Below are 16,148 nucleotides of genomic sequence, written 5' to 3' on the forward strand. Positions count from 1 at the left end.
GAAACTCAACTCAGAAATTCAATACGGTGTTTTTAGCGTCTACTCTGAGTCAGTGTTATGGGAGATTTGGAGGAAAATGTCAGGGCTCCCACAACTTTTTTTCCACCTCCAAAATGATCTACAGAGTCCTCCCCTGCCTCAGGAAAAGGTGTTATTTTCTCCAAGGCTAACCTCCCACCTGGGACTATACTCCATCCTTTCTCCTCTGCTGAGGTCATATGCATTCACCAAGCCCCAAGGCTTCCTGTATCTTTGATCAATTCATCTCCACTAGATTTTTCCTTTCAGCCTACCAGCTTCTCAATTTCTGCCTCTCCCTAAAAAGAAGCTCTACTTCAAAATTACCTGCCTTTCATTATGCAGCAGTGCCATTCTTTCACGAAACTTCTTGAACCAATAGTTTCCAGTAGTTGTTGCTGTTTCCTGAACCGGATTGATCTTATTTATTTCTACTCTATTATTCTGCTGATATTGCCATTGATAATGAATATTCTACTGATTGCCAAATCCAGGGTTCTATATTCAGTCCTCATACTACTGACTATTATCTTCTTGAAAGTCCTTTGGCTTCTATGACTTCCATTTCTCCCTATTTCTTTTTCTAATTTTTTTTTTTCTTTTTTTGGTCTCTCTCTCTCTCTCCCTCTTTCTCTTTTTTTCCCCCTTGAACCTGCCTCTGGCTACCAAAACAGTGGCTCACACTATATCTCTGTAGACCTCATTTCTATTTTCCTGTCTTGTCTTCTATGACAATTAGCTTTATTCTCAGACCCCAGAGCAATTCCTCACCCACAAATTCATAGTGGTGAAAATCTCCCATTTTTTTACTGCACAGCCAGAGGACAAGGGAGAACCTGTTTAGGTGGCTACTTTAAAAATGACCAAATATCATAGAAATATGATCACTTGTGGCGATCCATCAAGTTGGTGCAATTGCTAGGACTCTTTTTAAGTTTCATTCTTGGTTATGTTACAAAGAAAATCACAGAGCCAAAATGGAGCTGCTTAGACCAAGACACCATTAAGTTGGGCTTAATACCTAACCCAACCACAGTTTCAGCTTACTTTAATGGAACTTTTTTTTTAAATTTTTTTTATTTATTTATGATAGTCACAGAGAGAGAGAGAGGCAGAGACATAGGCAGAGGGAGAAGCAGGCTCCATGCACCGGGAGCCTGATGTGGGATTCGATCCCGGATCTCCAGGATCGCGCCCTGGGCCAAAGGCAGGCGCCAAACCGCTGCGCCACCCAGGGATCCCTTACTTTAAAATGTGACTTTAACAGATGGCAAACACCAATGAGGTTACCCATCCCCTGAGTTCTCTCAGCCCTGTAAGATCAGGTAACTTGCAGGATAAGACCCTCTGCTCTATTCCCCTGAAACACAGTGACCTTGCCTAAAACAATCCTTTCTTTTTCTAATTCACTTCTTGCCTCATCCTCCTTCCTAAAGAAGAACCTTCCATTTTGTACACCTCCCCAGAGTTCTCTTCCACCTGCTGGATGGGATGCTGTCCCATGAATCAATCACTGAACAAAGTCAATTAAATCTTGGAATTTATGCGATTGACTTTTTGTTCTTTAACAGGTACACTGACTGGAAAAGCTCAACAGAGTACATAGCGATAGACCTGAAGTCAGGAATGGGGCACGTGACATTTTTTGAGAATTATAAGTATTCAGGTGGTTTCCTTCAGAAGTCTCTTTGGAAAAGAAAACATTCTCATTTGAAGAAATATTTTATTTATTTATTTATTTATTTATTTATTTATTTATTTATTTATTTATTTAAAAGATTTGATTTATTTATGAGAGACACACAGAGAGAGGCAGAGGGAGAAAGAAATATTTTACTAAGCCATTACTTATGTAAACCTAGACCCCATAAAAGACCCCCAAAAGAGAAAGACTTAAAGGGAGACTAAATTTCTCAGTTTCATAGAGACACAGAATTTTGGCATTCTCTTCCAATGAGTCTCTGGGAAATGCGGACCAAAAGGAGGCCTGAGGGAAAAGTGGGTGGGCAGACCAGAGAGAAGCTGTTCTCAGGTCCCCTGAGGCCTAAGCCTGAAAATGGTGAAGTGAGAAATTTGCTGTGCTGTGGGTCATGAAGGAACGTTAAGTAAAGAAAATACGTAATACTGAATTTTATATTGCTTCTCCCTTATGTTGTAATCTCACTGTGATGTTCCCAAACATACAATATAGGTCAATGAAACCTTCGGGCAGTGAAGGGGATGCGTCCCTGTCCCTCTGATGTGGAGAACGAAGGCAAAAGAAATGTAAATAAAATTAAATTTCCTTATAACTTGCAGCCCATTGACAAGTACTTGAGGCTGGCAAAGTATAACATTGCTCCAGAATCTCCCAATCTTCATGTCAATGCCCTGTTGGAGGCAAAAAAACAAAAACAAAAACAAACAAACAAACAAAAATACCCAATCTTAGATTGACAATAGCCAGGCCGTGGGGATCCTGGGAGTCTTCTTTAACATATGAAAATCCTATTGGAAGTTTACCTCCCCCAAACTCTTGAAGTATGTATAATCCACTGCTCCTCACTGACCAGAGCAGCTCTTTCTGCCCACAGGTCCTGTCCCTGTGCTAATAATAAAGATACCTTTTTGCACGGAAAATGTCTCAAGAATTCTTTGCTGTTTGCTCACGAAAACTGCTTCACATTATATCATCCTGGTGCCTGAACGTGAGGCCTGAGTCTTTTCATCTGGACTGAGCCTTGGTGCAAACTTGGTGAGTACTTCCTCTTCTCTTCCTTTACTCTTATTTCAGGGGCTCTTCAAGGAGTACGATCTTATGGGAACACTTTCCTGTCGATTGCTCAGGCTGTCACCCTCTGGCCCATGACTACCCAACGGGGAGGAGAAAACCTACCTCTTGGCTGGAAAGTTAGTACTCTGGCTGAAATAAGATCCAGAGACAGCCTGCGCTCTGATTCCTGTCCTTATACAAAGCTGTCTTGGGCACTGGACAGCCACCCAAGTCGCTAGCTCAGCTGCTGATTTTAGGACTCCTGTGTGTGGTTTCCTCCTGACTGTTCTAATGCTATCCCCTTCACATCTCTGGGCTAGCAGCCTCTGGGCAGGAGGGAGGGGACCTCAACTGGGAGCTGGCCTGCAGACAGCAAAATGGACTCTTTCAGGTCAACCAGGGGCCTGTGTCAGCAAGACCCTGTGTCAAGCAATGATGCAAGCAGTTAATGTACTGCAGTTAGGAGATACATCTCCAGGACCAACGTCAGCTGACACCCCACAAGAACCAGAGTAGTTCTGCAGAGACCCAAACCTGATAAAATGCCTTTAAAAAAGGAAAGATTTTGGCAGCAAACTGTCAGAGTCTTCAGACCTGACCCCCTTATATCTGACTACTTAAAAAAGGCAACTGCTGCTGAAGGCTTTGCCCAATTGATCTTCGATCAGAACCAAGGTTCTTCACTGCTTGAACAGAAGCAGTAAGTGCCAATAGCTGACACGACCAGCCCGAGGCCTTTTCTCAACTGTGCTCCCATGAACTGACTTCAGATTTGGTTCATTAACTTCCTGCCTCCTTCTGTTGTCTTGTTTGTTGTGTGGCTTGTGTTCTGTCCTGCTTTGTGTGTTAAGAAGCCAAGTGTAATCACATGGTGAATGATCATTGAGTTCGGACTCCTGAACCTACCTTATAATTGTGATTTAACTTTGCTTTATGATTGAATAGTTTGATTTTGTGGAAAAACACAGCTTGTGCATGTGCCTTCATAGCGTGCTCCTGACAGGGCCAAAAACCAGTACGTGATTGAATTAAAACCCAACCAGGGACCATTTCAGCTGTAAGAACTATATGTGTGAGAATGTTACTTAGATCATGATGGATTTCTATCTTTGCTGTTTTTCATCAATAGCCCCAACTGACTACTTAAATTACAAAATTGTGTAATTACCCTTTGCAAAACATTTCTAGTATTTTCCACACGTTAAAAATGGTGGGTTCTTCAGGCAAGGGAAGATAAGACATGGCCTTCATGGCATGACAAGGCATGGTATCTTGGTCCATATGCTGGCACTCTGGTTACTGGAGGAAACACAGGCCATCCCTGAGGGAGGGTCACTGACTCTCTCTCTCACTGTTCTTCCTATTAGACCTGGGTTACTCCAACTCTGTGTGGAGGCTTCTCCTTCATTCATTTCCCATGTCGATGGCTATAATAAATTGGAGTCAACTGTATCTGGTTAGTCTTCCTTGGGATGGGGACTTTAAGGAATATTCCCAAGAAGCTGCTGAAATTCCTTTTGTTTTGGGGAAGTTCCTTTGTTTTCTCCCATCCAACATGGACTACCCATTTCTGTTTGTTGATGGAAAAAACAAGTCTTTTCATCTTTTGAGCAGAGGAGCTCTAGGACCCTTGGGCAGGGGGGGGCACTTCACCTCTTCTGCCTTCCTCTCCCCCTCCTCCCCATTTCAGCAGCACCTTGGCCTCTGGCACCATTGGCTCCTCTCCCTCCCTTCCCAGTCCCAAAGCAAAGAGTACCTCTTGGACTTATATTGCCCACTTTAGATTTTTCCCACCTGTGTCCCAAGTAAAAATTGACAATGGGGAACAAGTTGATTGGCCAAGGTGGACATATTCAGTATTTAATTTAAGCTTGTTGGTTTAATTAAAACATGTCTTTTAGAGTTATCAGTGATGTAGGAAAAGACACTAGGGTTCAAAGCTGATGGCCAAGAAAGAATCCTTGAGATGTCTTTGGTGCAAAAGGTGATTTTATTAAAGCATGAAGACAGGACCTGTGGGCACAAAGCTGCACTGGGGTCATGAGGAGTGGCCCATTATATACTTTTAAGTTTGGAGGGGGTTAGGGATAGCATAGATCTCTAAGGAATTTGGGGAGCAAGGTTCCCAGGACCTTAAGGGAGCTAGTTATTGTTGGGGAAAAGTCATTTACTACCGTCTAACACACCCTGAGTCACAAGACCCTTCAGATGTACATCAGTGGGTCATATGCTTGGGGGCTAATTGCCAACACAGATTTTGGGGATTTAGAGATAAAGGAAATTTCTAAAGGAATTTTTATAGGTTAAAGTAGACTTAGAGGCCCCTGGAGGTTGGGCCAAGGTTGTCTTTTGCCCTTAGCAAAGTATTAACATTGAGGATGGTCACTCTGCCTATTTCAAGGACTTGTCAAGGGGCTATAGGTAGTAAGGGAACTTAATAATTTTTCTTCTGCCTTTGTTTCCCTCATCAATTAGTATTAAATACGAAACTTATTCACCCAGATTTCCTAATGGTCAAAGAAACTCATGTTACCTCTGTTGTAATTTGTCAGCAAAAAGATAATTTAAAATGATGGTTAATTTTGTCTTTCTCTAAGTTTTCATGGGTAATTGTTAAGACAGTTTTCAAAAAAAAAAAAAAAAGACAGTTTTCAAGGTCTTTGGTAATCTAGACCTTTAAAGTGTTAAAAGCTTAAAATTTTGCTTGGATGATAAATTGGATTGTATTCATCGGACGCCTAACCTAAGTCTTTTCCAAGTATGATAAGCTTGTAAAGCAATGATTACTGAATGTAGGTTTGGACTTTTGACTTAGAAGCAAAGAGTACTTGGATCTGAGGGTAAACATGCTTTGTGTGCTTTATTAAAAAAAGGTGCCATGGGAAAACATGTTTTCAAAATTATGAAATACCATAAATTAGCCATGAAAAGAATTCTGGTATGACATTTCACAATCCATTATGTCTTAGTTTTTACTAGAGACTAAGGTTTCTTTTTGAGACTAAGTTTTCTAAGAGCTAAAATTCTTCTGCTAAATGTAAAGGACTGATGGCAATAAGGGAAACAACTCTGAATAAAGAGTTGTTGCAGAAGGTTTATGAAGGGAAATCTTTAGAAAGGAATTTTATATGTGGTCAGTGATGTAGTTTTGAATTTTGGATGAGTTTCAGAGCTAAAGGCCAAGAAGGAATTCTTGAGATGTCCTTGGTGCAAAAAGGTGGTTTTATTAAAGCATGGGTACATGAAAGAGCTGCACTGGGGTTGTGAGGAGCAATTGATTGTATTCCATGGGGTTGGAAGAGGTAAGGAAAAGGGAGGTATCCAAAGGACTTTCATATCCTAAAGAAGACCCTCAGATACTGGAGGCCTTACTATTATGAAGCTAAGTATGTTTTTAGGATAGTTGGAAGTTTCCTGGTAGTAATGTCACACATATTCCACTCAAGAGCATGTGGGAAGGAGTTTGTGGGGCCTCAGCTTTTGCTTTGACCTCAACTGGCTTCTGCCCTCTCCTCAAGGGCTAAGGTTGAAATGAATGGATTTTAAAAGTACACTGATAAAAGATTGAAATTCTCCTTTTCTATCTGTTCAAAAAACAAAAGTTTTCTTGGATTGTTGATCTGCTCTTGATAAGGAAATGTAAACAAAGGCTTTTTTTCTCTTCTCTGTGCCCAGAAAACTAAATCTTTTGCTTTGTTTATATCAGATCTTTGATTACTTAGTTAAAGCTTCTCATTATTAAAGGAGCTAAGTTTTGGGGTGCCTGGGTTGCTCAGTGGTTGAGGCTTTGCCTTTGGCTCAGGTCCTGATCCTGGGGTCCTGGGATGGAGTCAGGCATCAGGCTCCCCACAGGGGGAGCTTGCTTCTCCCTCTGCCTATGTCTCTGCCTCTCTCTCTGTGTCTCTCATGAATAAATAAATAAAATCTTAAAATACATAAATAAAGGAGCTAAGTTTTGCTAACAACTATATAACCCTACTTTTTTGTCTTTGGAATCTCTTCTTGCCACCTTGGCTAAATAAATATTTAAGTTTTAAGTTTTGTACTGATCTGTAATTCTATATAGGCATGTACTTTATAACTTTTTGAGGTTTTTTTTTTTTTTTTTTTTTACAAACCTTTTGAATTTAAATTGTAAATAAAGTTTCTTTGACTCATTAGGTGTTTTTATTTGGTATGTTAAGTGGCCCTGAAAGCATTGCTAAACAAATAATAAGCCTTAAGTTATGTTTGGGTAAATGCTATAACTAGTCTAGAGATTACATGCAATTCTTAAGGTGTTTTGTTTTGTTTTTGCAATTCCTAAGGTTTTAATAAGTTTTGGTATGAGGCCATTACTTGATATTCTGATTATTGAAGTGCTGTGTGTTATAGAAATAACCAGACTGCCAGTTATATTGTAACCTCTTATCAGATACTTAACCATGTTCATTTTTGAGTCTTTTGCCATTTACAGTTATTGTTCTTATCCTCTTATCCTTGTGTTTGATACTCAAGGAGATTCATAGAAAGGACTTTTTTTTTTTTTTTTTTGAGATTTTCTTTATTGGAGCATAGTTGGTTGAGTAAAATCCAAGTTACTGTGGGGCTTGAACTTAGAATCCTGAGATCAAAATTTGAGCTGAGATCAGAGTCAGATGCTCAACAGACTGTTGGAACTTTTGGATCAGTGTGTAAGTGTGTACCACATCATAATGTGATATGCATGTCTTAACTGTAACTTATGGTCCAAAAACTTTGTAAAGCGCTGCCTTAGGTGATCTCATCCAGTGTCACGGTTTTTAATACCACCTCTATGCTAATGATGCACAAATACAAATTTATATTTTCAATGGAAATTAATTGCTAAACTCCAGACTTACCTATGTAGTCACTTACTTGGTATTTCAATTTGGATGTCGATCAAGTGTGCAAACCCGTGTGATCAAACATAGAACCCCCACATGTGTGCCCAGCCTCCTTCTCTTGTAGTCTTCCCCATCCCAGAATAGAGCAATTGTATCTTTCAAGTTCCTCAGGCCCAAAATCTTACAATCATCCTTATTAACTTCTCCCTCATATCATGCATTCAATGTATAATCAAATTCTGTCTTCTCAAACTTTTACATGGATCAGGAATCTTGCTACTTCTCACCTCCACTCTGGCCCAGCTGCACACTGATAGCTTGCCCATGTTATTATAATAGCCTCCTTTTTTCCTTGACTTTCTCTAGTCTATTTTCAAAAGATCAAGCAAAGTGACCCTGGACAAATATAAAACAGTGTACCCCTTCTCTAATTTAGAACCCCTTAGGGCTTCTCAATCTCATGCAAATAAAACCCAAAGTCCTTACAAGGACACATCCCACCATTCCTCTCAGACCTTATGAGTATTACTCTCCTTGACATCAACCCTCAGTCACCATCCCATTCAAGTTTGACCTTACCAAGTACACACTTACCTCAGGGCTTTGACACATGCTTTTTAATTTACCTCAAAGTCCTTACACTAAATACCTACTGACTGATCCTATCATTGTATTCAAATGTCATCTCATAGTCAGGCCCTCCCTCTACTCACTATCTCTGTTTTCTTACTTTATTTTTTCCCATAACACATAAAACTGTGCATGTTCTGATAATGTCCTGATGAACTTGTCCTCAGTTGCCTTCAGGATCCATGTGTCTTAGGGCAGTTTACAAGGCTATGGAAATCGAGTTGCCCTGTGAGTCACAGACAACTTTTGAATCAGAGTATGTTTTAACTATGCATATTGCTCTCCTTTCTTGTACTCTAATGCCCTGGGATTCCACTGTCTTCTGAACTCCTATAGTTTCTGCATCACCTGGTAACTCAATAGAGATGCAGATGGGACCCACGGAATCAGACAGCCAATCACATATTGCTAGAATGTAGGTTCCAGAGTCAGACTACAGAGGGCTCCATGCCAACTCTACTCTTCATGACTTTGTACATGCTTCTTAACCTCTCTACACCTATCTTTCCTCCTTTGTCAAAGGCAGAGGGCATTGTAGTTGCTAGGCCCTCTATGTCCCAACTGAAATCAGTGTTATGTCAAAACTTGCGCTGAATGGCTTAGAAACTTTTTCCTTAAGAAGCTTGTTACCTAAATAGTAGAAGTTATTTGTTACTTAAGTAATAACTGGATGCTGGGTGGTGGTGGTGGTGGTGGTGGTGGAACATAGGATAGTAATGACAAAAGGAAGCAAGCCAGGAGCTGAGTGTCTGGGGGGAGGAGGAGGGGTGAAGGCAGCAAATAAATGGAATGGGAAAAGTGTGCTGATAAGAAACATGGAAAAAAAGGAGTGTGAATAATCAAAATAGATAATAAAAAATGAGATGATGCCTTAAAAAGCAAGGACCAAAGAAAGAACAAAAGAATGAGAGGGGAAAAAAAGAGAGAAGAAGGAAGGAAGGAAGGAAGGAAGGAAGGAAGGAAGGAAGGAAGGAAGGAAGGAAGGAAAGAAGGAAAGAAGAAAGAAACAAAGAAACAAAAGAAAAGAAAAAAGAAAAGAGCTCTAGGAGCCTATCAACAAGGGCAGGAAATGCTGAACATTTTTGGAAACAATTTGAACATTATCAAAAGCAAACCCACAGGCCCTTTTTGCGCCTTCAGCATCTCAACTGCTAAATGAGTTACAGTAAAATCCAGAAGTAGGGCAGAAGAGGAGCTATGCGTAGGAGTTCAAACCACATCAGCTACAGGCAGGGGGGGATTGCCCCAGGGGACAGCCAGTGACCTGTCCAAGGTTTGAGAATGTCACCAGAAGTAGGCAGGGACACACAGTCCCCACAGAGCAGACAGAGGGGGCATCTGTGGGGTCTGCCTGGGAGAACCTCTGAGGGGAGGCTCCCTAGAATGATGTAGGAGCGTGTAAGGGGAAAACAAAGCAGAGAGCAGCTTTATGATTTTATGACTTCAAAAAGGACTTAAGTAGAACTTTGAAGGATGGGAAAGATGTAGATGACTGGAGAGGAAAGGAGAGAATATTTTAGAAGGGGAAACGTTCTGAGCAAAGATTACAAGGCAGGAATGAGTCTGTAAGTGTGTGAGCATACATACATTCATGTCAAGCATAGGGGGACCAGGCAGGGGCACTCATGTTTGTAATGGGAAGTAAAAGGAGACAGGATTTTATATAAAATTACATATCTTGGGCAGTCCCGGTGGCTCAGGGGTTTAGCGCCGCCTTCGGCCCAGGGTGTGATCCTGAAGACCCAGGATCGAGTCCCACGTTGGGCTCCCTGCATGGAGCCTGCTTCTCCCTCTGCCTCTGTCTCTGCCTCTCTCTCTCTGTGTCTCTCATGAATAAATAAAATAAAATATTAAAAATAAAATAAAATTACATATCTTATATGTATCCTTATGGATAAATCTTTATGATATGTATATCATAATCTCTAGCTGAGTTTAGACTGAACATCTGCATGGAGTGTATCTTTTGGGTCACAGTATCATCCAAGACTAGGTACAACCTAGACTAGAGAACCTCCTCACAGACCTCAAATAGAATCAATGAATTCATGTGACTTAATCAAGGAAGTAGGACAATGAGAACTGTAGCATATTTTCCGTTGCTAAGTGATAAATAAGTTAAGGGATAATGCTGTTTATTATTAGGACATTTCTGAGAAGTACAGAGCCAGCCTTTCTCCCTGCTTCCCTTCCTTCCTGCCTGTCTGCTTGCCTTCCTGAAGTCTTTTTTCCTCCTCCTTCCCATTACTATTTACTAAATACCAACTGTGCTCAGAGCACCTAGCAAATGAACATAAGGATGATCCTTGCTTCCTGGAGCTCCCATTTTACAGTGAGGGAAGGGGAGAGTGGGGGGGAGGAGGAGGCTGCTGTGGTCTGGTTCAATAAACTACACTTGACTCTCTTCCTAATGAAGAGGAAATCAAATGGTTCATACTCAGTTTTAATTTCTATTTCCTGAGTATATTCCTAACTTGCTATTAAAAAATAGCTAAGCTTAACAAGAATTAAAATGACAGAAGTAGTTAATATATTAGAAAACACAGGGCCAAAACATGTGGGAAACATGCAAACTTTATAATAAATAAACACAACTTAAAACAAGTATGAGATACTATTGCATGTTTACTGAATTAAAATTTTAAATGTATTATAGGACATAATGTAATGAATTGGTTCAATCAGACAGTATATAACAAGAGCTAGAGGGTTTGTTATAGCTTATGATTTAATCATCTCATTTTAACAAATATATTTCAAGAAAAAATACAAAAAAGGGAAATGAACCAGAAATATCATTGTTTATGGTAACTTCAAAATTTGACAAAGTTGAAAAGACCAGCAATTCCATGGCTTTCTCAGCATTTCCAAGACTTCTTGCCAGTATACTGTCTTCACTTGCGCTCTCCCTAATTCACCTTGCAGACAGAGGTCAAATTTCCCATTAAAATGTTGAAGAAAATTCAATCTACTCAGTTTTAATATTCTTTCTTTTAAATCAATAAATCAGAGGAAACTATCTTAGTGATGAAATATTCTTCCATTAAAAATGAATCCATCACAGGGCACCTGGGTGGTTCAGTCAGTTAAATTTCTGCCTGTGGCTCAGGTCATGATCTCAGGGTCCTGGAATCAGGACCTCCAAATCTGGTTCCCTGCTCAGCAGGGAGTCTCTTTCTCTCTCTTCCTCTGCCCCTCCTCCTGCTGGTGCTCTCTCTCTCTCTCTCTTGATGAATAAAATCTTTTGAAAAAAATGAATCCAGGGCACCTGGGTGGCTCAGTGAGCATCTGCCTTTGGCTCAGGTTGTGACCCTGTAGGGAGCCTGCTTCTCCCTCTGCCTATGTCTTCTGCCTCTCTGTGTGTCTCTCACAAATAAATAAATAAATTTTTTAAAAATGAATCCATTAAAGTTGGTTTATTTAAATGACAAACTTCCTCTAGCATTCACTGGTCTGATATTAATTATTTGGCTGAGTAGCTTAAAACAGAAAAGTGTTTACAGAACTACCTCTTGAAATGTCATCAGATACAAAAATCAAATTCCTTTTAATTGAAAAAGTAAAGAGATAGTAATGTCTTAGTATCATATATGGTACAAGGCTCCCTATCCCATGATCATGGAAGTAGTTCCTGGTGAGAGTCACCAATCTTCACTTGGGGAAGTGAGATGTGCTGGGATCTGTGTTTTCCTGAGATTGCTCTTCAGGGAAAACTTATGAGAAGTATTAATAGGTGTCCCTTGGGGAAAAGGTTTTGGAGGTTAAATTAGTCGGAAGAAAACTGAAAAATACAAAGTGAAAAACTTTATTTCCCAAAGTGAAAAACTTTATTTTAGGTCCTGTGTATTTCTGGGAGGGAAATCTCCACTGAAGGTATTCACAAACTTATTTGATAAAGGAATCTTGTTTGCTCAAGGAATCTGAAAAGTTAATGCTGTACAGAAGGCACTCAGAATACTGGGATCCATTATTTTTAAAGACTTTATTTGAGAGAGAAAGAAAGAGAGAGAGCACAAGCAGAGGGAGGGGCAGAGGGAGGGGGAGAAGTGACTCCCCACTGAGCAGGGACTCTAATGTAGGTAGGGCTCTATCTCAGGAATCAAGACCTGAATCCAAGGTAGATGCTTAACCAACTGAGCTACCCAGGTATCCCTTGAGATTCATTTTTAATTAACTTTGTAGGAAAAACAATAAAACTTTAATCAGAAGATAATTATTTAGTTTTGTCCTCTGATCCTTACTATTTTATATAATTGTAGTCATTGTGTGTGTATTATTTTATACTAGGTTTCTTACTTGACATTATTTTTCATTATTTCCAAGTATTGTCACAGTTAATATTATCACCATTTCATATAGATAATTCTATATTTATGATCTTGAAATACCATAGAGAACATGGTCATCCCCAATTTAACATATGTGCAATATTATTGTTTAGCCTCTGGGGTTCCCAACACTTTTCCTGCCCCAAAACTCCTCAGAGATAAAATGTGTTCCCATCAGTAATAATAATCAGTTACACAAACACACTCTTATACACACATAAACTATAAGACTGTGTGTAAGATAAGATCATGTCATACAAAACACCACAGTACCAGGATATTGCACAGAAATGGAAAATTATTTCAGCTTGGAAAAATGACAGTCTTTGCTTCATCTTTTTTCCTTCACCCCACAAATCCAATTCATCAGCCAATCCTATAGGTACCACTTCCAAAATTTAACAATAGAGAACACCTACTGAGGGCTTAGTATGTGCTAGGAACTTAAAGAGCTTTTTGGCATGTCCGGGTGGTACAGTGGGTTGGGCATCTGACTTGATTTCAGCTCAGGTCCTAGTCTTATTTAGTACTTATAATATCTCTATAGGCAAATATCATTAGTCTAATTTTACAAAGAGAGAAACTGAGGACAATGAAGTTGAGTTGCCAAAGGTCTCATGATTTGTAAGTGTTGAAATTGGGATGATGAGCCCAGGGAGCTTGATTCTAGAGCCTGCAAATCTATGTCCATGCCTTTCTGTCCCATCACTCAGAGCCCTCTACCTCTCTTCAAATTCACTCCTATGCTCTAGATGAAGCCACCCTCATCTTCTGCTTGGACTTCTAATGGCCTCTTAAATGCTCTTCTTGCTTCCACTTTTGACCCCTGGGGAATCCATTCTTCCTATGTCATCCTGGGTGATCTCTCTAAGATATTAATAAGCTTATGCCTGCCCCCCACTCCTTGCTGAAACTCTTCCATGGTCTCCCATTGCACCTAGAGTAAAACCCAAACTTCCTACCAATATTGAGTACACAAAGCCTTGAGTGATCTAGCCTCCACCCAGCTCTCCCACCTCATCTCACACCAGGTTCCAGGCTACATTTCCATTCCAGATCTTTCTCTCCTCAGGGACTTTGCACCTGCTCCTCTGTGCCTGGAATGATATTCCCCAGACTCTTCACATGACAGGTTCCTTTCATCCCTCCAGGCCTCAGCCTCATTGCCAAATCTCAGGTAAGCATGAGTGAACTATTCTAAAACCATCCTCTGCTTTCTCCTCTCAGAGCACCACACTTATTCCCTCCACAACACTTTACTCTGAAATATTTTTATCTGCTCACTTATTAATAAATTGCCCTCACTAAACTCTGAGCACCTTGAGGACAAAATGCTGGTCTCCTTTATTCATTCCTGCAACAAACACATATCCTGGTACAAAGTCAATGCTCAATAAATATATCTTGAATGAATGAATAAGGAGTAGAGATTTATAAATAATATGTCAAATTGAAATTTCATGTGCCCAGGTGGCTTGTGGTTGCCTCAGGTTGTAGCATAACATAACACAAAGAAAGTGAAGGGCACCTGAGTTGAGCATCTGCCTTTGGCTCAGGTTGTGATCCCAGGATCCTGGGATCGAGTCCCCCATGAGGCTCCCCAGAGGGAGCCTGTTCTCCCTCTGCCTATGTCTCTTACTCTCTCTGTCTGTCTCTCATGAATAAATAAATAAATAAAACAAAACAAAACCAAAAACAAAGAAAGTGAAAAGATAGGAAGCAAGCAGTGTCATCGATGCCTTCCAGAACGTGTTGCACAGCATCATGGGACATAAAAGTAAAATGAATGTTGGAGATCTGAAGTTTCAAGGCTTGAGTATCCCTGGGTGGCTCAGCGGTTTGGCGCCAGCCTTTGGCCCAGGGCACGATCCTGGAGTCCCAGGATCGAGTCCCACGTCCGGCTCCCGGCATGGAGCCTGCTTCTCCCTTTGCCTATGTCTCTGCCTCTCTCTCTCTCTCTCTCTCTATCATAAATAAATAAATAAATCTTTAAAAAATAATGAAGTTTTAAGACTTGCTCAGTCACTGAGTTATTTAGAAGCTATAGAAAATAATAGGAAGAAGAAGAAGGTGAGAGAGAGGGATGAGGGACTAACCTTTACTAATCTGGCCCTGCTTTACATACTTTTTATGTGTAAACTCAATGACTTCTTGTAACAACTACTCAGGAATCTATTGGATAATAATTAACTATCTCCAAACTTGTGGCTTAGAAGAAAATATATTTAGTTATATTTCACAATGATGTAGGTCAAGAGATCGGACAGAGCTCAGCTGGACCTCGCACATACCGAAGCTTGGTAGTCACTCAACTGGTGAACCTGTTGTCAGAGGAGCTAAGAGACTCACATGCTGGGTGCCTCGGCAGTGATGGCTGGAAGGCTGGGCTCTGCCTTTATGTAGTGTCTCCACAAGGTGGTTGAACTAACTTCCCTTCTTTTTTTTTCCTCTTTCTTTTTCTTTCTTTCATTGTATTTATTTGAGAGAGAGAGAGAGAGAGAGAGAGAGAGAAAGATCGAGCATAGGTGGGGGAGGAGCAGAGGCAAAGGGAGAAGCAGACTCCTGGCTGAGCAGGGAGCCTGACACCGGGCTCAATCCTATGGTCCTGAGATCATGACCTGAGCCAAAGCAGCCACGTAACTGACTGAACCACCCAGACACTCTGGGTATTTGAACTTTCTACGTGAAAGTTCAGGGCTCCAAGAAACCAAGGAAGAGGGTGCTAGTCTTAAAAGCTAGGTTAGAGCAGACTTCCAGTTTACTCCACTGATCAAAGCAGTCATAGCCCAGCCAAGATTCAAGAGGAGGAGAAATAAATGCCCGTTCTTTTTTTTTTTTATTTAAGATTTTATTTATTTGTTCATGAGAGACACAGAGAGGCAGACACATAGGCAGAAGGAGAAGCAGGCCTCCTGCTGGGAGCCTGATGCAGGACTCGATTCCAGGACTCTGGGATCACAACCTGAGTTGAAGGCAGATGCTCAGCCTCTGAGCTACCCAGGGGCCCTAAATGCCAGTTCTTGATGGGAAAGGTAACAAAGAACTTGTGGCTATCTTTAATTTGACAGAATAATTCTTTGAGATTAGGGTACTATCCTCTCCAGTCTTCAGCTAAGACTAGAAGCAGATGGTTGGTAAACCCAGATAGGTCTCTGCCTTAATTTCAAAACTGATTAAGTAGGAATAATTAATACCTTTCCTAACTATGCTTTACAGAGTAAAACTGTGAATAAACATCTAGTAACAATCATGTGCAGCATGCTGTGTTCACCATTGTGGGGTGTGGGGGAAGGAATAAAAAACCCAGTTTCTTGTTCTATGTGGGAAAATTACTTGAAAATTAAAAAAAATAATAAAGTACATGAACGAATGAAGAAAGAAAGTGTGGTGTATACATACAGTTGAATATTACCCTTTGAAAAAGAAGGAAATGTTGCCATATGCAACAACATGGATGAACCAGGAGGACATTGTGCTACATGAAATATGTCAATCATAAAAGAAATACTGCCTGAATCCGCATACATGCAGCATCTAAAAACAGCCAGTCTCACAGAAACAGAGTAGAATGGT

Source organism: Canis lupus, chromosome 7 (assembly GCF_003254725.2).
Source record: "Canis lupus dingo isolate Sandy chromosome 7, ASM325472v2, whole genome shotgun sequence".
Taxonomy (NCBI): Eukaryota; Metazoa; Chordata; class Mammalia; order Carnivora; family Canidae; genus Canis; species Canis lupus.